At 40.9% G+C, this 21,323-nt stretch overlaps 1 protein-coding gene across 2 annotated transcripts in view; it reads right to left on the reverse strand.

Moving 5' to 3' along the window:
- The window catches only part of NAALADL2 (N-acetylated alpha-linked acidic dipeptidase like 2), a 1,658,577-nt gene extending 1,637,657 nt beyond the window's left edge, over positions 1 to 20,920 (reverse strand). For both annotated transcript variants that reach the window (XM_088839027.1, XM_088839030.1), the window contains exon 1: positions 20,819 to 20,920. The gene's annotated coding sequence lies outside the window, so the exon portion shown is untranslated. The remainder of the gene's footprint in view (positions 1 to 20,818) is intronic.
- Positions 20,921 to 21,323: the final 403 nt, after the last annotated feature.

The following is a 21,323-nucleotide window of genomic DNA, read 5'->3' on the forward strand; positions in this document are numbered from 1 at the left end:
TGCCTCCGGCGATTCGAGAGGGCGCCTGCGGCCTACGTAAACAGAGCAAACCCCATGCTGGGGTTTTATTGGTTTCCAGCGTAAACCAAGGAATCATCAGCCCCTGTCTCTCTCTCTCTCTCTAACGCCGACGCCGTTCATCCCGAGGATACCCTGGGTCATAGCGGGGCTGGACCCCGATACCCATGGACTGGTAGCCCACCAGGATCCTCTGTTGGTGAAATTTTCCAGGAAAGAATACTGTGGTGAGTTGCCATTTCCTACTTCAGAGAATGTTCCTGACCCAGGGATCAAACCTAAGTCTCTTGTGTCTTCCGCGTTGGCAAGCAGATTCTTTACCACTGGTGCTACCTGGGAATCCCCTGGATCTTATTCCCTGGTGACTCAGAGGTTAAAAGCGTCTGCCTCCAATGCGGGAGACCCGGGTTCGATCCCTGGGTCGGGAAGATCCCCTGGAGAAGGAAACGGTAACCCACTCCAGTATTCTTGCCTGGAGAATCCCATGGATGGAGAAGCCTGGTAGGCTACAGTCCACGGGGTCGCATAGAGTCGGACACAACTGAGCGACGGAACGGAACGGAAATGACCAATTGATGATAAACCTTTTCCTCAAAAAGTTCTAGAAATTACATTAAGTAAATATAAGAAACTAAGGTAAAATGATACATATATATATAGACACACACACACACATACATATGAATCTAACAATAAAATTTTAAATGATCATTTTAAAGTTTAGCATATAAAGTTTTAAACTATGAAAGCTTTTATTACTTTAAACTAAAAATTGTTACAGAGTGGTTAGAATAAGATACCACAGTCACATGTATATTATTTCTTTAAATAAAAAATACATTTTAAAAATTTGAACATTAGTTTGTGGAATAAACCTACAAAAACTATAAAGTCTAAATCAAGAAAATAATAAAGCTTAAAACCAGGAAATACATGAGATTTTCTGCAATTCCTTATTTTATCCAACCAATATCTGCATCCTAATTTCCAAATATGCCTTCTAACTTCTAATGATTACTTTTAAATTTCTTTCTTACTAGACTTTGCATTCTTCAGTCACTTCTTTTTTCTTTTTAAACAGGCACCTGGGAGAATAAATTTTAAAATCTGACTACAAAAAGAAAAAAAACAGGAAGATAATCATTAGTGTATAGCATTAAATTTAGTATTTAGAATTTTCACAAAAAGAACTTCAGATACATCAGGTATTCTTCATCCAATCTAATGGCTTTCTCCCCTTTGAATACGACAGCGATTTCTTAAAATAAGTGTATGCAAAACTGCATCAGCTTATCTAATCACCCTTCAACATGACTCCCAGGCTTCTTGTCAAACTTGCTTTAAACGTCCTTTTCAAGTAGTTGCTATTTTTCATTATTCTTTTATCCTTTTCTCTCAGTGTTCCAACATCTTTACTGTTTCCAGCAAACAAAAGGTTTTTTTACATAGTAGGACAAAATCATACAGAGCAGAGATAGTTGAGAACCGTAAGCAGTCCTGCTGGTTGGTCCCCACAGGAGATAATGTACTGTAATGTAGATTTGGCAAACTCTCTGCAGGATCTCACAGAATCTGCAAATCCCTCCCCATAGAACAAAACTATATTTTCCTGTCTCCTCTGTACAATGGTTTATGTAGCATTCTTCTAAAAGTGATTCACTATGTGCAAGTTATCAGAAGCTGAACAATTACTTTTACTTTTAAACTCTGCACATTCCCAGGGCTAATTAAAGTCCAGAAATATATAGATTGTTCACAAGTAGCTTTCTAATATGACAGAACACTGACAATGAAGCAAATAGGATAAAGGAATTACAATGCTTATAAACTAGAGTCTACTAGCACCTCTATGATATAAAACAATTTAAAAGAAAACAAATAAACCTCAATTTTTAGGGCCCTTCCCTACTCTAATTCTGTCATATGAATTGACTTGTTTTAACTAACTTTTTTGTGTTTTAATACTTTTTCTAAGTGGTCTCTTCACCTTTCATTACTTTTATTTGAAGTGTAATGAAAGCTGCATGCATGCACGCTAAGTCGCTTCAGTTGTGTCCGACTCTTTGCGACCCTATGGACCATAGCCTGCCAGGCTCCTCTTCCTATGGGATTCTCCAGGCAAGAATACTGGAGTGGGTTGCCATGCCCTCCTCCAGGGGATCTTCAGCAGTCAAGGATCAAACCCACATCTCTCACATCTCCTGCACTGGCAGGTGGGTTCTTTACTACTAGCACCACCTAGGAAGCCCTGCTGCTGCTGCTGCTAAGACACTTCAGTCGTGTCCGACTCTGTGTCCGACTCTGTGTGACCCCATAGACGACAGCCCACCAGGCTCCCCCATCCCTGGGATTCTCCAGGCAAGAACACTGGAGTGGGTTGCCATTTCCTTCTCCAATGCATGAAAGTGAAAAGTGAAAGTGAAGTCGCTCAGTCGTGTCGGACTCAGCGAGCCCATGGACTGTAGCCTACCAGGCTCCTCCATCCATGGGATTTTCCAGGAAAGAGTACTGGAGTGGGGTGCCATTGCCTTCTCCGCTAGGAAGCCCTGCTGCTGCTGCTGCTAAGTCATGTTAGTCGTGTCTGACTCTGTGAGACTCCATAGACGGAAGCCCACCAGGCTACCCCATCCCTGGGATTCTCCAGGCAAGAATACTGGAGTGGGTTGCCATTTCCTTCTCCAATGTGTGAAAGTGAAAAGTGAAAGGGAAGTTGCTCAGTCATGTCCGACTCTTAGCGAGCCCATGGACTGTAGCCTACCAGGCTCCTCCGTCCATGGGATTTCCCAGGCAAGAGTACTGGAGTGGGGTGCCATTGCCTTCTCCATAGGAAGCCCTATTACCTCCTAATTCAAAGAGGCATATACAGACACCTCTCCTCCAACAACAGACTTAATTCTCTAAACTATTTCAGACTTGTCAATTCTGAATCAGAACTACCTTTAATATTCAGAGCACCAGCCATTTTAGAGATTTCTACAATACTGATGATTTTTCCACATCATAGTACTTCCATATTTTTTGTCCCTAAAAAATATTATTTTAAGTCTATGGTATTCTCAATATATTTGTTAAATATTTTAAGAACTGTTCCATAATTAAAATAACCCCCCAAATCATACAGACAGGAAATTTTCCTTCTGATTTCAGTAGATGTGTGAAAACAAAATGGCTACATATTCTGATTTTACTTCCATTTAGAAAGATAGTGCTGTCTTTTTGTTGAGTTCTGAAGAATTTTCCACCAGCAGAAACAAAAAGCTCTAATAACAATCATTTGTTTATGGGAAAAAGAAACAACATTTAATAAGAAATACTTAAAGGAAAAATATTTAAAAACAAAAATCACAGTTCTATAGGCAAACATATTTTTATATATTTCTAGGCTTTCTAAATCGGAGAAGGCAATGGCAAGCCACTCCAGTACTCTTGCCTAGAAAATCCCATGGATGGAGGAGCCTGGTAGGCTGCAGTCCATGGGGTCGCTAAGGGTCGGATACGACTGAGCGACTTCACTTTGACTCTTCACTTTCACACATTGGAGAAGGAAATGGCAACCCACTCCAGTGTTCTTGCCTGGAGAATCCCAGGGACAGGGGAGCCTGATGGGCTTCCGTCTATGGGGTCACACAGAGTCGGACACGACTGAAGTGACTTAGCAGCAGCAGCAGCAGGCTTTCTAAATATTCTGCAATGACTCTGTAATATTTTGATCACTAGAGAAATTTTATAAAAATAAAATGTTTTTCAAAGAAAATATTCTCTGAAAATCAATTTAAAACAAACGCAACAAATCAGAATAATACTCTATTTTTAAATAGTTGTACTGTTGACACTATATTTAAACCATACTGGTTTGAACTATATGGGTCTAGTTATACCTGGGTTATTTTCAATAAATATGTACCACAGTACTACACAACACTGGGTTGGTTGGATCCACAGAAGTGGTATCATAACATGAAAGGCCAACTGTAAAGTTAAAAGTGGAATTTCAACTGAGAGGAACGCTGGGCTGGAAGAAGTACAAGCTGAAATCAAGATTGCCGGGAGAAATATCAATAACCTCAGATATGCAGATGACACCACCCTTATGGCAGAAAGTGAAGAGGAACTCAAAAGCCTCTTGATGAAAGTGAAAGAGGAGAGTGAAAAGGTTGGCTTGAAGCTCAACATTCAGAAAACTAAGATCATGGCATCTGGTCCCATCACTTCATGGGAAATAGATGGAAAAACAGTGGAAACAGTGTCAGACTTTATTTTTTTGGGCTCCAAAATCACTGCAGATGCTGATTGCAGCCATGAAATTAAAAGACGCTTACTTCTTGGAAGGAAAGTTATGACCAATCTAGATAGCATATTAAAAAGCAGAGACATTACTTGGCCAACAAAGGTCCGTCTAGTCAAGGCTATGGTTTTTCCAGTGGTCATGTATGGATGTGAGAGTTGGACTGTGAAGAAAGCTGATCGCCGAAGAATTGATGCTTTTGAACTGTGGTGTTGGAGAAGACTCTTGAGAGTCCCTTGGACTGCAAGGAGATCCAACCAGTCCATTCTAAAGGAGGTCAGTCCTGGGTGTTCATTGGAAGGACTGATGCTAAAGCTGAAACTCCAATACTTTGGCAACCTCATGCGAAGAGGTGACTCACTGGAAAAGAGTCTGATGCTGGGAGGGATTGGGGGCGGGAGGAGACGGGGATGACAGAGAATGAGACATCACCGACTCGATGGAGGTGAGTCTGAGTGAACTCCAGGAGTTGGTGATGGACAGGGAGGCCTGGCATGCTGTGATTCATGGGGTTGCAGAGGTTCGGACACAACTGAGCGACTGAACTGAACTGAGGACAGGGATGAGGAGAAGGGATATGTGCCCCTAATCCTCAAGTTATTCTAGGCTCACCTGTACTTTGCTCTCAGAAAATAACACAATAAGTAAACAAGTCTTACGTATGTGATCTATGTCACTTGGCTCTTTTTATCCAAACTTCTTCAAATAGGAATAAATATTAAATGTTTCCATTTTTCCCACACTGCTTTTATACATGAACAAAAAAGCCAACCAAAAACAAACTGATCTTTGAGTTATTTCTCTTCCTGATCCAGGTGGAAAACACATTTAGGGCTTACATGATATGGAGAAAAAAAATCAAAACTAGTTTTTTGTATGCTTTATTCTGTATGTTTGATTCCAAATACTCTGACTCTTAATGCAGTCTAACATATCCTCTTATTATGGATAATTATTTATGGATATTATCAGTGGAGGGAAAAGGAATATTATTTGGGGTTTTTTTTTTTTTTTTTCCATTTTGCTTTAGCAGCATGAGCTTATGTTCCTATAAAGTCAGATCATCTGGAAAGCAGTTTTCTCTTTTTTTTTTTTTCAGTCCTAGTAATGCTGCCAGTATCCCACTAACATGTTAAGGCAACTTTCCAAAAGAATTAAATATTTTTTTCACATCACTTCATAATTACAGAGCACATATGATACAACATGCAGGTGGTATTGGAAACATGAACAAAAGGCAAGAATGCTGTCATTAGGAGCTCTATTGCCACTTTGTAAAGCTTCCATCAAACCCCATTTCAAAGGCTATACCCAAGTGAAGAAACAGTCTTTGAAGCTTAGAGTGGTATACTTCACTTGAGGAACCTAAAGCACTTTAAAAATAAGCATTTTTAAGTTCCCATTTTGAGAGTAAAACACTCAGTGGTTCCATAACTGGGGTAAGAGTACCAAATGAATCCAGTGCAGACACAAAGAATTCCAAATAAGCATCCTTCCAAGTCACTGTCCACTGCACGTTCTTCCCATGTAAACCTTATTCAACTCTGACCCTGAGAAAGCCAACTAAAGAAACAATCTTCATTTTCCCAACTTCCCCAGTATCCTCAAATCTGCCATCTCCTCCACTTTAAAACACACCTGTCCCTTACCACCTCTGTCATCCCAGACTTCTAGTCCCAAATATCATCCAGTGGTTCTATTATAAGAGACCTCATCTGGGCATTTTATCCCTATTCAGCACTATAGATTCTGGAGGAGCATCTCCTACACTTTTCGGACTTCACATACCCATAAAGCTAAAAAACAAAGCAGAACAGAACAAAAATATACATATATGAGAGGATTGATATAGGGTTATCAATGTTTTATCAATCATGTTATTAGAAAGAGTAGGACAGATATGACTACCTAATAAACAAGAGTGGAAAAACTCAATGCATCATTAACCCTTATTTTCTCATTTTGGGAAAGACCAGTGGAAATTTCCTAAAAACCAGGGGAAACTATTCTTCTGGACCATCCCTCCTTCCAACCCTTCCCTCACTCTCTTACCTGTTCCCTCAGGTTCTCCTCCACCCTGGAAAAACAGTCACTTGGTATTCTATCTTCACAGCCCCCTAAAAGATCAGAGAGGCTTAAAGAAAATACTAAGTAAATTAGGAAGCAAGCCTGAGTCTTTTAGTAGCTCCATTACTTAAAAAAATTAAAGAATAAAAGTGGACTGAAAATACAAATGCACATTTTAATAAAAAATAGGAAGGCCACTACTTATTATAAGGGGTGTTTGTGTGTGTGCTGTCTGTGTTTTAAACTCCAATATATGAATTTGGATAGTGGGAAAGACCTGGATTGTAAGCCAGAACATGAATTTCTAGTCCCAGGTTTATCTCATCTGAGACAGATGAATGTGAATCCAAGCAAGTCATTTACTACTTCTTTATAAATAAAAAGTGCTAAACTAGATGATCTCTTAAAGTAACTACATCTCTAAGAGTAGGAATAATTTTTCTAGAGAATACAACTAAATAAATGTAAAACAGTGTTAATTTTTAAATTCCAACAATTGTGCTTATTTATTACCCCTACTTTAATCAGTCATATATTTCCAAAAAAGATAAGATGTGGCTTTTAATGAAGGACACAGAGACTGTTATAACAAAAAGCTGATATTCTAAAAAACATTTTTTTCAAGTTTACCAACCTCATTTTTCACACTCAACATGTTCAATACCAGAACAAGAAACAAAGAGTGAGCTGAAATAGAGTAGCAAAATAAACTTTTGAAAAAAGAAACCCTAAACGTATGCAATAAGCTACTGCTATCTAATATGAGCATCAAACTATCATCTCTCTTGTCTATGTAATAAAATACAAATCAGAGTCTCAGATAAAAATTAGTTTTATGAATTAAAAAAAAAACACAAGATAAAATAATATCTCACCATGTAATGACTGTTTTATTTTCTCATTCCGCCAAGCACATAAAACCTCTGTGAAAGGCATATCAGGGTATTCTTTTTTCTTTTCTCAGCAAAGAATAGTTTTCAGTGTTTACTGAATTTAACTAAACTGAACTGAATTCTAAGCCCAAATGGCCTACCGTTATCTGTTATCACTATAAAAACCCCTGATTTCCCATATCTGTCTACCATCTGTTTCAGACCACATATTCATATTTACTTGGGGCAAATACATGGCCAACGTGATGTAACTGTTCTATTTTTCTACTTTTCCCCATGCCATCCTTACCATGCCGAGTAACTTGTTGCCATTAAGTGTCTGCAGAAGTTGAGCATGGGCCCAGCAGATGGCATTCCTGAGATCTACATGTGACCCATTTATAAAGTTCAGCTCCAATTTAGGAGAAGGCAATGGCACCCCACTCCAGTACTCTTGCCTGGAGAATCCCAAGGACAGGGGAGCCTGGTGGGCTGCCGTCTATGGGGTCACACAGAGTCGGACATGACTGAAGCAAATTAGCAGTAGTAGTAGCAGTAGCTCCAATTTGGTTTTAACCCTCCTCATTCCTATTTAGGTCTACCAGGTCAATTCTGTACCATCTGAACCAAAAGCAGATAGCACACTCTGGACACTATAACGATAGCTAAGTAAGGAGGTAATAATAAAAAGACACTGTTTTTGTCCATGTGGCAAGCAAAGCATGATGGGGGTGGTAGATGAAGATATACTGAAACTGCTGTCAATACTCAATATTCAACATTTAGGTCTACTCTTGAACATCTTTTTTTACTCTTAAGCTTCTTGCCTCTTTACTTACAAAGTTCCCCTATCTACTTACATCAAGTATCTTTGGGGACTATCTCAAAACAGACTTCCTTTGTATGACCCTAGGAGTCATCATCCTTCTCATTTCTGTCCTACTCACCAACCCACCCAACCATATCCTCCCAAACACACACATACCTAATTTGTGTGCTATCCTCCTTTGTCATCTCAAAAAGGGGCAAAACCTGGCCCTTTGTGGCTACTCCCAGACAGTTTCAGGGCTTCCCTTATGGCTCAGTGGTAAAGAATCCGCCTGCAATGTGGAAGACCTGGGTTCGATCCCTGGATTGGGAAGAGCCCCTGGAGAAGGGAAAGGCCACCCACTCCAGTATTCTGGCCTGGAGAATTCTGTGGACTGTATAGTCCATGGGGTCGTAAAGAGTGGGACACAACTGAGAGACTTTCACTTTCACTTTTCAGTTTCAGTTCAAGAAATCCTCACTTATTAACAGTCTATTTTCTTCTCAGTGTATCAGCTTTGCTTAATCATTAAAAGGCAGTGAAGTGATAAGATGAAACTCTATCTTCAACCCCTAAACATACCTGACTAGGCAACCTCTATGTGTCTAGCAAGGCCCAGGATAGAGGATACTTACCAGTTTATAATCTATTTGGGGAAGAACATCTTCACATGGGGGAGGGGGCTGAAACTTGAGAGTAGCTTTGATTTGGGCTGCTGTGATATAGCACATTTAATAAGTTTAATGAGCACACTCTGAAAAGTGAAAGTGTAGTCACTCAGTCAATCCCATGGACTGTAGCCCACAAGGCTTCTCTATCCATGGAATCCTCCAGGCAAGAATACTGGAATGGGTAGCCATTCCTGTCTCCAGGGGATCTTTCTGACTCAGGAATCAAACCGAGGCAAAATCACATCACAGGCCAATTCTTTACCATCTGGACCAAAAGCAGATAGCACACACTGTGTACTATAATGATAGCTAAGTAAGGAGGTAAATAATAAAAAGACACTATTTTTGTTCATGTGGCAAGCAAAGCATGATGGGGGTGGCAGATGAAGATATACTGAAACTGGGGTCAATACTCAATATTCATAGCAGCATTATTTACAACAGCCAGGACATGGGCACAATCTAGATGTCCATGGACAGATGAATGGATAAAAGTTGTGGTACATATATACAATGGAATATTACTCAGCCATAAAAAAACAAATTTAAGTTAGTTCTAGTGAGGTAGATGAACCTAGAGCCTATTATACATAGTGAAGGAAGTCAGAAAGAGAAAAACAAATATCATGTGTTAATGCATATATATGGAATCTAGAAAAGGGTACTGATGAACCTATTTGGAGGGTAGGAATAGAGATGCAGACATAGAGAACAGACTTGTAGACACAGTGGGGAAGGAGAGGACGGTACAAATTGAAGGAGATGGTACAAATTGAGAGAGCAGACTGAAACATATACATTATCATATGTAAAATAGACAGCCAGTGGGAATTTGTTGTATGATTCAGGGAGCTCAACCTGGTGCTCTGTGACAACCTAAAGGGGTGGGATGGGGTGAGAAATGGGAGGGAGTTGACATATGTATGCTGCTGCTGCTGCTGCTAAGTCGCTTCAGTCGTGTCCGACTCTGTGCGATCCCATAGATGGCAGCCCACCAGGCTTCCCCGTCCCTGGGATTCTCCAGGCAAGAATGCTGGAGTGGGTTGCCATCTCCTTCTCCAATGCGTGAAAGTGAAAAGTGAAAGTGAGGTCGCTCAGTCGTGTCCGACTGAGTGACCCCATGGACTGCAGCCTACCAAGCTCCTCCATCCATGGGATTTTCCAGGCAAGAGTGGAAAGGCAGTGGCTTGCCATTGCCTTCTCCGACATAAGTATAACTATGGCTTATTCATGCTGATGTATCGCAGAAACCAATACAGCACTGTAAAGCTATTATCCTCCGATGAAAAATATTTTTTTAAATACTTAAAAAAAAGAAAATGGTGCTAATAAAGGCAGCCATATACACAAGGAATATAGGACCACAATAGAGGGAGAATGGCTGGCTCTGGAGGAAATAGGTACAGATATTTACAAAAAGCGATATTGCTAGATATATGAGCACCTGTCATTTAGAGAAAGGAGAAAGGTATTCCAGGCAGAGTGTCCATATGTGTGCAAAGATGAGAGCACAGAAGGATTACTTATATCACAAAGTATGACTTAGCAGTAGCATGTTTAGGATAATGGACAGGACATGAGGATGGAGTCTTTAATGGAGGCCGGATTATACCAGGCTTTGTTCACTAGGATAAGAAGTTTAGCTCCATCACAAAGGCAGCTGGAATCAAGACTGCTGGGAGGAATATCAATAACCTCATATATGTAGATGACATCACCCTTACTGCAGAAAGTGAAGAGGAACTAAAGAACCTAGTGATGAAGTGAAAAAGGAGAGTGAACAAGCTGGCTTAAAACTCAACATGCAAAAAACTAAGATCATGGCATCCAGTCCCACCACTCCATGGCAAATAATGGAAACAGCGACAGACTTTATTTTCCTGGGCTCCAAAATCACTGCAGATGGTGACTGCAGACATGAAATTAAAAGGCACTTGCTCCTTGGAAGAAAAGTTATGACCAACCTAGACAGCATACTAAACAGCAGAGACATTACTTTGTCAACAAAGGTCCATCTACATAAAGCTATGTTTTTTCCAGTGGTCATGTATGGATGTGAGAGTTGGACTATAAAGAAAGCTGAGCACTGAAAATTTTATGCTTTTGAACTGTGGTGCTGGAGAAGATTCTTAAGCGTCCCTTGGACAGCAAGGAGACCCAACGAGTCCATCCTAAAGGAAAACAGTCCTGAATATTCACTGAAGGACTGATGATGCAGCTAAAACTCCAAAACTTAGCCATCTGATGCAAAGAACTGACATTTGAAAAGACCCTGATGCTGGGAAAGACTGAAGGTAGGAGAAGAAGGGGATGACAGAGGATGAGATGGTTGGATGGCATCACCAATTCAATGGACATGAGTTTGAGTACTCTCTGGGAGTTGGTGATGGACAGGGAACCCTGGCGTGCTGCAGTCCATGGAGTCGCAAAGAGTCAGACATGACTGAGTGACTGAACAGAACTGACTGATAAGAGGGATCTTTGTGGTGATAATTAGTTCTATATCTTGATTGTGGTGTTAACTGCACGAATCTACATATGAGACAAAATGAAAGAACTATATACAAAAGTTGTAACAATGTCCACTTTCCGGTTTTCACCGGGAAATCAAGGGTCTCTAACAGGGTTTAATTAGGCGAATGGGTTTTATCTTTGGGAAAATTCTTAGAAGAGGGATAATTCTTTGTGACCCCATGGACTGCAGCACACCAGGCCTTGGAAGTACACGATTGAGCGACCAAACTGAACTGAATTGGAGCCTTCCAACATAGCTCAGAGTACCCCAGTTGGAGAATCATCATCTTATTTTACAGCTCCAAGGTGGTGATTCATGGGGTCGCGGAGAGTCGGACACGACTGAGCGACTGAACTGAACTGAACTGAACTGAAGGTGGTGATTTACAGATCATTTAGTCTGGCCTATTGTGAGGTAGACAGGAGACCCTTGGTGATTAGGTTATCTTTGGGAAAATTCTTAGAAGAGAGATAACTGCTAACCTTCTATGATTTCAGCTGTGATTTACTAGAAAAAGGCTTATCCAAGGAACCATGTACCTCCTGTAGACAGAGCCTCCCTGGGAAATATCACTCACATACTACCTCACCTGAACAAGAAGCAGTAAAATCTTGAGGCATTTTCACAAATATATACACACAAGAATAGGCTTCCTGCATAATTAGCAGCTGTTTTGCCTGAACATACCTGGTTTTCAAAGTTTTCTGGGAATTTAGCAAGATTAAATTTAGGAAAAGGGTCAAAGACTACAAGTCATTCCCAATCAGATTTACATCACTGAAGGTCAGATAAAGGATGCTATTATCACATAAATGTAATTTAAAAATCAAACTGACTTCTATAACTAGCAATTAAAAAAAAAAAAGTGGTACAGTGCACCACCAACCAGAAGATGTTTACTTTGGTTTGAGCATTCTCTGAGAGTTCTGAAGCCTAGTAGGGAACATGTTTTCAGGTTTGGTTCAGAAAAGCTGAACAGCCCCCTCTGGAAGCTGACTACGCTGTGAGTGCTTCTTAGAACTAGGAGATGCCCCAAGAAGTCAAATCACTGAGTAGTCTGTTAAGCTGAAAATAAACAAAAATTTTATATCATTACTATTTACAGAGAGAGTATGATTTGTTTTAAAGTGTTTCTGCTTTGTGTTTAATTTTTTCTTCAGTAAGTGTAAAACGATAAGGAGACCCAAAATATACTTAGGAATATATTGAGATCATTTTATCACCAATGATAATTGGACTCAATACACAGAAGTAAGAGAGCACAGGCTATGCAGAGTTATAAATTTACCAACAGATAAGGCTAGACCAATATAATAAAGCCCTAAAACTGCAGAAGTTCATGAATAATTTTCTATGTGAAGGCTGTAAATAAGCAAAAACCCATTTGTAATATAGAAAGCATTCATATATGATGCATAAAATGGAAAAGTTAAAGAGTATAGAATTTTCATTATCTGTTTTTAAAGGATTCATAACTTTTTCTAAAGTTTTTCATGACTGAAGATATAAAACATAAAATATCTGTAATAAACTCCTAGCCAAACTTCAGTAATTAATCCTGAGAGCAAATTCCCATTATGAGTAAAACCCAACATTTAAAAAATTGCAACCACATTTATAAGCAAGTAGTTGGGAAAAATTATGCTGAGCTGAAAATACAAGGTTTCTATGAAAGATATATCATCTTTCTTATCTGAACTACTCAGATCAAAATGTCAAAACAATTAAATTACAATTTTGTCTAATATCACCATCCCATGCAACAATGCAAAACAGACAACCCTAATATCAAGCATACTATTTACTTTTAACTGGCAAACAAATTGAGCAATGAATCAAACGTTGCTAAAGAAAACGTGAGGCACACTGCCAGATCAGAGAGGTCAAGGAATTCATCAAGATTCACTTTCTATACAACTGTATGTTTTTGGCTAAGGGAGAAAAAAGTCATCCATTCTCTTACACAAATATGAAAATACACTAACATAGGACAGATAATTTAACTGGTTCCTCATCAAATGTGGGGCTTCACAGTGGTAAAGAATGGTGCAGTGGTAAAGAATCTACCTGACAATGGAGGAGACACAGGAGATTTGGATTCAGTCTCTGGGTAGTGAAGATGTCCTGGAGTAGGAAATGGCAATCCACTCAAGTACTCTTGTCTGGAAAATTCCATGGACAGAGCCTGGTGGACTATAGTTCATGGGGTCACAGAGTTGGACATGACTGAGCATCTGAGCATGGCTGCATGCACATCAAATGTGACTAGAAAACACACATAAAATGAATCACACTGATTTTATAGTTTTATGTGGATGCTTCTATTTTTGTGTATACATATCTGTGTACATGTGTTTGCATAGGTGGAGAGGAAAAAAAAAGAGAGCTTAAGTTTTTATCTTCACAGAGCCTAGTTCTTCCACATTGCTGTCATATCTATTTCTTTGAATATGCAATGTAAAAAGTTACACCATTATATTTTTGTGCTGTAGGAAGCCCTCAAATGATCTTAAACTACCTGCTCATTTTTCAGTTAAAACAAATCAAAGGCCAGGGAAGACAGGGACATAAAATCAAGCTGGGAACAGAACTGGGTCTAGAACTCTGGGCCCCTGACTCCTATTCTTTTGTACCAATCAAGTCATATACTAAAAGCATGGACTCCTGAAAACTGGTAAATATTGTCAGAAGAAACAATTATAGGCTCATTTTGGTATATATCATTTAATATTTACTTGCTTTTTAAGGAAAGTGGTCTTCTTTCAGAAATCTACTAAGGCTTCATGAGAAAATTATGATGTACCAGAATTTTCTAACCAGGCATATTTGGATTTTACACACCATTCATCCCTAATGTTCATTTAGGATTAGTCAGTGTCTTAAAGCCTTTACATCTATAATCATAATACAGAATTTTACCTAAGTGCAAATCACTGATTTATTTTCATTCTCTAATTGGCTAAAATTTTTCATATATATTTTTCTATGTATCTAAAAGAAATGCAGCATTATAATTAAGGATATGGATGCTGTAACAGGACTGCTTGGCTCCACTATAAACCACTACGTAACCTTGAGCAAGTGAACCTACCCACCTTAGGTCTTAGTTTCATTTGTAGAAATGACAGAACCCACCTCATAGCGTTTTGGTGATGATTAAACGAGTGAATACAAACCAAACAACAGTGTTGGCTCTTAGTAAATGCTAAAAGAAAGTAATAGCTATTATTACTCATTTTTACTCAGCTGGGTGTTCACTGGAAGGACTGAGGCTAAAGCTGAAACTGCAATACTTTGGCCACCTCATGCTACGAGTTGACTCACTGGAAAAGACTCTGATGCTGGGAAAGGTTGGGGGTGGGAGGAGAAGGGGACGACAGAGAATGAGATGTCTGGATGGCATCACCGACTCTGTGGACATGAGTTTGAGTGAACTCCGGGAGTTGGTGATGGACAGGGAGGCCTGGTGTGCTGTGATTCATGGGGTTGCGGAGAGTCGGACACGACTGAGCGACTGAACTGAACTGAACTGAAAAGAGTAACATACTGGAGATAAAATAGTATCAGAGATCATACAGAACAGAAATCAGCAAGCATTTTCTAAAGGCCCACAAAGTAAATATTTTAGGCTTCTTTAGTCATACCATCTCTGCCTCAACCACAAAACTCTATAACCTATGACAAATGCAGGCACAGACAATAAACTGATGGATATAGTTGTGTTCCAATAAGACTTTACTGTTCACGAAACAGGGAGAAGGCTGGATTTGACTCAAGGGCTAGTGTTTGCAGCCTCCTGATGCAGAATAACAGCCATACTCTACTGAGAAAGTGGAAAGCAGACAGGTCAATTGAGCAACAGAAAATCAGGTTAGCAAGCCACTGGCAGGTATAGTACTAGAAGCAAGAACTCTACAGTTTACTCAGTTCAGTGTTTTTTTCTACCTATCCACATAAGAGAACCTCTGGGAAATCGCTTTATCCCAATTTACAAACAGAAGCTTACTCTCACACAACATACAAGATTGGCAGAAAACGGACAGATTTTGAAAACTGATGAGTACACTGGAGTTCATTCTTCTAATTTTGAGAGTCCAATAGTTTCATGGTGGCTCAGAGGTTAAAGAGTCTGCCTCCAATGCGGGAGACCCAGGTTCGATCCCTGGGTCGGGAAGATCCCCTGGAGAAGGAAACGGTAACCCACTCCAGTATTCTTGCCTGGAGAATCCCATGGACGGAGAAGCCTGGTAGGCTACAGTCCACGGGGTCGCAAAGAGTCGGACACGACTGAGCAACGGAACGGAACGGGAATAATTTCCACAGTGAATTTTTTAAAAACTCAATGCACTCAGTTCTCTTCATATGGCATTTATCAATTCTCTCCAAATATTTGTATACATTCTTTTCCTCCTTACTAGAAATTTTAATGCGAAGGCAGGGATCACATTATTTGCATCTTGGTATCACTATCTTTTGCCAAGACCTCACACAATACCCTTAGTATCCATGAGCAATGCTATCAAAATGCTCTTTCCTTACATTCAATATGTTGCCAATCCAGTCATTTTCAAAATTCAACTGAAATCTATTCCTAGCAAACATTTCTTTCTAGGTCTAATACCACCTCTCCATAAGGTGATTAATTACCAGCAACAAGATTGTTCTCTATTCTTCCCAACCCAGGGATTGAACCCAGGTCTCCTGCATTGCAGGCAGACGCTTTAACCTCTGAGCCACCAGGGAAGCCCCTATTAGATCACACTTTGTACTTAAAAAGTAAACCATCTGTTTAATATGATAGTAATATTCTTAGAACATTACTGCAGTTAGCCAGCAGCACTGGAGGTTAAGATTCAGTATTTTTACTCTCATCATAGTCTTCCTCAGATTTCATGATATAATCTTGCTTATTTTATTTCCTCCTTCACCTCTACTATTTTATAATCTCAATTTCCTTTCCAAGGCTTCTCCCAAGCAGAACTCAAGGTACAAATTCTCCCTTTTCTTTCTTCAACAAAACACAACAAAATTCTTTGCTTTGAGAAAGTCTTAGAATCTCAAAGTATTTTCTCATCAAAAATTTGGTCATTTCCCTGACCAAATGCAGAAAAATAGATAATGTTTCCTATAAATTTCTTATGGTCTGCCACTCATTACAATAAGAAGAAAAGGAATTCAACAAGAAAATCTACCCCCCAACACAGACACACACACACACACACACACACACACACACACACACACACACATCTGCATCTTTGTCCACACAGTTTTCCTTCTCTGTGTGTGTGCCCAGTGGTGTCCAACTCTCTGCAACCCCATGGACTGTACCCCACCAGGTTCTTCTGTCCATGGAATTTTCCAGGCAAGAATACTGGAGCAGGATGCCATTTCCTACTCCAGGGGATCTTCTGACCCAGGGATCAAACTAATGTCTCTTGTGCCTCCTGCACTGGCAGGCCGATTCTTTACTATGGTGCCACCTGGGAAGTCCCTTCCTTCTATCTTATCACTATAGGTAAACAGCCCATAATCCTAGAAACAGATAACCTCTCCTGTTCCAGCCTTTCAAACATACTTAAGAATACTGCTCTCTCCTGCATCAAAATTTTCCATCTTTATTGGCTACTTCTCTTAAGTATAACAATATATTAATATATTCTGCACATCTTTAAAACTCTTTATATCACATAGCCCTCCAACTAATGATCCATTTTTCTTCCTTCATTTCAATAAAAATCTTCAAGGATATATACCATCACTCTTTAACTTCGCTTCTTCTACTCCTTTGTCAAACATTCCAAACAAGCCTCACCACCTATTACTCCATGGAAACTGGTATCATCAAGGTCATCAGTGATTTCCTTTGCTAAATCAATTCTCAATCCTCATCTTTGACAATCCCCCTACTTCTTCAAACACTTCCTTCATTTGTCTTCCAAATACTCTCCATGCTCTTCCTCTTACTTAGCATGGAGCTATTTTTAAGACTGCTGGTAGCGCCTCATCCCCTCATGTTGGAGGCCCCCAAGACTCAGTCCTTGGTCCTTTCCAGTTTTATAATCTCATATATTTTTGATGAATTTACTCTATCTCTTTGTTTTTAAAATCAGTTGTATAATGAACGATCCTAAATTGCTGGGTTTAGGGTTTAGGATTGGATGTAGGATGCTGAAGAATCCTAAATGCATATTGTTAGCCTGTTCTTAGGGCTTCCCTGGTGGTTCAGACAGTAAGGAATCTGCCCTTGGAAACCCAAGTTCAATCCCTGGGTTGGGAAGATACCCTGGAGAAGGGAATGGTTACCCACTCCAGTATTCTTCACACTGCATGCTTGACATCCCCACTTGGATATTTAAAATGCATCTAACCCTCAACAAGTCCAATTCCAAACTATTAATCTTCACCATCATGTCTTTCTCCTGCTATCTTCCCCATCTCAGTAAATGGAAGTTCTACATTTTTGGTTACTTAGGTAACCAAATGTAGTAACTTTGGTTACTACATTTTTGATTAAGTTCTCCCTCTTTGGCCACCTCATGCGACGAGTTGACTCACTGGAAAAGACTCTGATGCTGGAGGGATTGGGGGCAGAAGGAGAAGGGACGACAGAGAATGAGATGGCTGGATGGCATCACCAACTCATGGACATGAGTTTGAGTGAACTCCGGGAGTTGGTGATGGACAGGGAGGCCTGGCCTGCTGTGATTTATGGGGTCGCAAAGAGTCAGACACGACTGAGCGACTGAACTGAACTGAACTGAATTTCTTTTGTTGGCACACTCCATATCTAACCTGTCAGCAAATCCTATGTAATATACTATCAAAGTACATCTAGAATATGAACTTTTCACCATCACTTTTCGTACCATCCTAGTCTAAGCCACCATCACCATCACATGGATTATCATAATCGCCCATCCTGACTTCTGCCCTTGCTTTCCTTTAATCTGTTCTTAAAACAATAACAAGAATAATGGAATTAAACAGTTCTCTTAGTACTGATCAAAACACTCCAAAGGCTTCCCATATCACTTCAAGGAAAAGACAAAGTCATTATAATAGTTGATTAGTACTACCTATCCTGTAACTTTAAGACCACATATCCCACTGTCCTCCTTTCTCTATGCCACTTCACCATGCTGCCTTCTTTGCTGAGACCTGAATACACCAAGATGCTGGACCTCTGCATTTTTCACTCTCCATGCCTGAAAAACTCATGCCCCAAATATCACATGCTCACTCCCTCATCTGCTTCAAATTCTACTGAAATGTCACTTACTCCAGGGGCTTTCCCTTGGGCTATTTTAAACGCTATTTTAAACTGCTAAACACATGCACACACACCTTTCCTTGCTTTAGGTTTTCCATAGCACTTTGTACAGGTATACCTCATTTTATTATCCTTCCCTTATCGCACTTCACAGGGAGTGCATTTTTTAAAAATTGAAGGTTTGCAGCAACCCTGCATTGTCAGATGATGTTTAGAATTTTTTAGCAATAGGGCATTTTTTAATTAAAGTACATACTTTTTAAAGATATAATGCTATTGCACACTTACTAGACTACTGTATAGCATTACATAACTTTTAAATGCACTGGAAAACAAAAAAATTTCTGTGATTTCCTTCATTGCAATATTCTCTTCATTGTGATGGTCTGGAATTAAACCTGCAGTATCTCCAAGGAACTCCTATACAGTATCATATTTTTCTATGTATTATACATAATGTATCCCTCCACAAGAATGTATATTCCAAGAAAATGGTACTGTATTCCACTGCCAAAAACAATGCTGGGCATATAATAAACATTTGTTGATTAAAAGAATAAACAAATATTGTGCTCTCTATGTGAATCTGATGATGCTTTTTGTAAACTATAATTTTATCATTTCCCTCTTGTTGGTCCTATAGTAGTCTATAAAACTCTTTGTATGGTACCAGAAGTTCTTTAGATCACCCTTGTGAAGAGGAATTACTTCTACATTCCCCAGAAGTCCTGAGATCAGAAGTTACTGCCAATTGCAAAGAAGAAAAATCTGAGTAGTTTGACATGAAAATATTGTTGAAAGATCCCATCTTTCTATTAAGAATTCTTAGAGGGAAAAATAAATAAAATGGGGGAAATCCAACTCAAACATCAAAGCCTAGTTTAAAACTCAATCCTTTCATTAATCCCTTCCTTCCCCATCCACTTTGTCACTAACCTATAGTAGTGCTTACCATGGTCCCTTCTCCTGGATATGTAATCTCTGGGGGACAGGAACTGGATCTTTCTCTCCTAACCTGTCACCAGCTATCCATGACTGACATTCAAAGAACTATTACTAGGTTGAACTGAATGGAGTGAATACTACAGGAACTCCTGATATAACTGCTTATTTGCCAAGGTGTTCAGTCGCTCAGTCGTGTCCGACTCTTTGCGACCCCATGAATCACAGCATGCCAGGCCTCCCTGTCCATCACCAACTCCCGGAGTTCACTCAAACTCATGTCCATCGAGTCGGTGATGCCATCCAGCCATCTCATTCTCTGTCGTCCCCTTCTCCTCCTGCCCCCAATCCTTTCCAGCATCAGAGTCTTTTCCAGTGAGTCAACTCGTCGCATGAGGTGGCCAAAGTATTTTTCAAGATGTAGCCCACCAAAAGAAGCAACACCACCGTCTAGATTACTAAGGGTCACTTTCAAACAAACTCATCTCCTTTGTTCTGCATGGCCAACTGAGGCAGAGGACGCAGCCCAGTAACTTAATCACACGTACAAGTCCAGCCAGGATCCAACAGCCTGCTCCTCAAATGCACATGCCATGGTAAGCAAAGCCTTGCTAGGAACAATGGAAAAGAAAAGGATACTGTATGTGTACTTGTTATTCTAACAGTGCGGGTCAAAAGAAGATACCACAGGAAGAGACACCCAATAAAGAAGAAAATAATAATAGTAGTAGTAAGTATGCAAAAAAAGAAAAGACAGGAGGACTAGAGGATGAAGAGGATAGAAGAATGAGACCACGGGGGTACTGTAGTGTAAGAACCAGACACCAGGGTAGAAAGCGGCTCAAGCTTCAACATTCTCTCCTCAACTTCCTCCAGCAAGCCCTGCTGCGCGTCCTCCGGAGCGACATTCAACAGCACCCCTCGGGCAAGCCTTCCCTGAAGCAGGCTGCGCAGCGCCGCGTCTCTACCTGCGTCCCGCTAGTTTGCCCCGGGGGGCCGGGCGTGTGTGAACGTGTCAGAAACGGGTGATCCGGGGCTGCGGGACTCCGCGAGGTGGGCGGGGGCCTCGAGGCGGGGCCCGGGGCTGCTCCGAGGCGTGTGCCCGAGGGCGGCCAAGGCCAGGTGCCCCGCCGGGCGCCCCTCCAAGTTGCCCTCACCCAGCCGCCGCCCGCGCGCCCCTCTGGCCCGGGACTTGACGCCCGATCGGCGCGCCGGGACCCACGCAGGAGTGCGGCCCGTGCTCAGCTGCGCCGGCCCGGCCGGGAGGGGATTGGGGGAAAGGTCCGGACGGCTGGGCCGAGGCCGCGCCGCCTCAGAGCGCCCAGCTGCTTGGGGCAAAACTTTGGAAACAGAGGGACCGGGATTACCTGAGCGGCGCGGGCGCGGACGCGTCTGCGGTACGGTTGCCGGGCGCGGGCCGGGTTTTCAGCAGCCGTAAAGCGGCAGGCGCGCTCGAGCCCTAGCCCCCGAGCGGTGGCCCCGGCGCCTCCGCCGCGAGCGTCAGCCGCTTGGCAAGGAGCGGGCTGGGCTGAGTCATAATAAAAGACACGTTTGCCGAGCGAAGTGGGAAGGGGGACTCGAGGAGCGGTGTTAAATGGCGACAGGCTCAAGAAGAGAAAACTTTGTTTTGTTTCTTTTTAATGGGCAGAACTGGAAAACTTGCCCTGTGGTGGGAAAGAGATGAGATTCTGTTACAATTTGCACATGCTTTACAAATATGTATCTAATAAGGCTTTTTAAAGATTATTCTTTTAAGTGCATTGCCTCCGGAGCCAAGTAGCTAGCTGGGTTGAGCGCTGAGCCTTGGCCCTTCCAGCTTTAGGGCTTTATTCTGCACGTTCCTCCTGTCCGTGCCTTTTTCTTTCATCTGTT

Source organism: Moschus berezovskii, chromosome 1, assembly GCF_049115385.1.
Source record: "Moschus berezovskii isolate FMDL1 chromosome 1, NW_MosBer_1.0, whole genome shotgun sequence".
NCBI lineage: Eukaryota > Metazoa > Chordata > Mammalia > Artiodactyla > Moschidae > Moschus > Moschus berezovskii.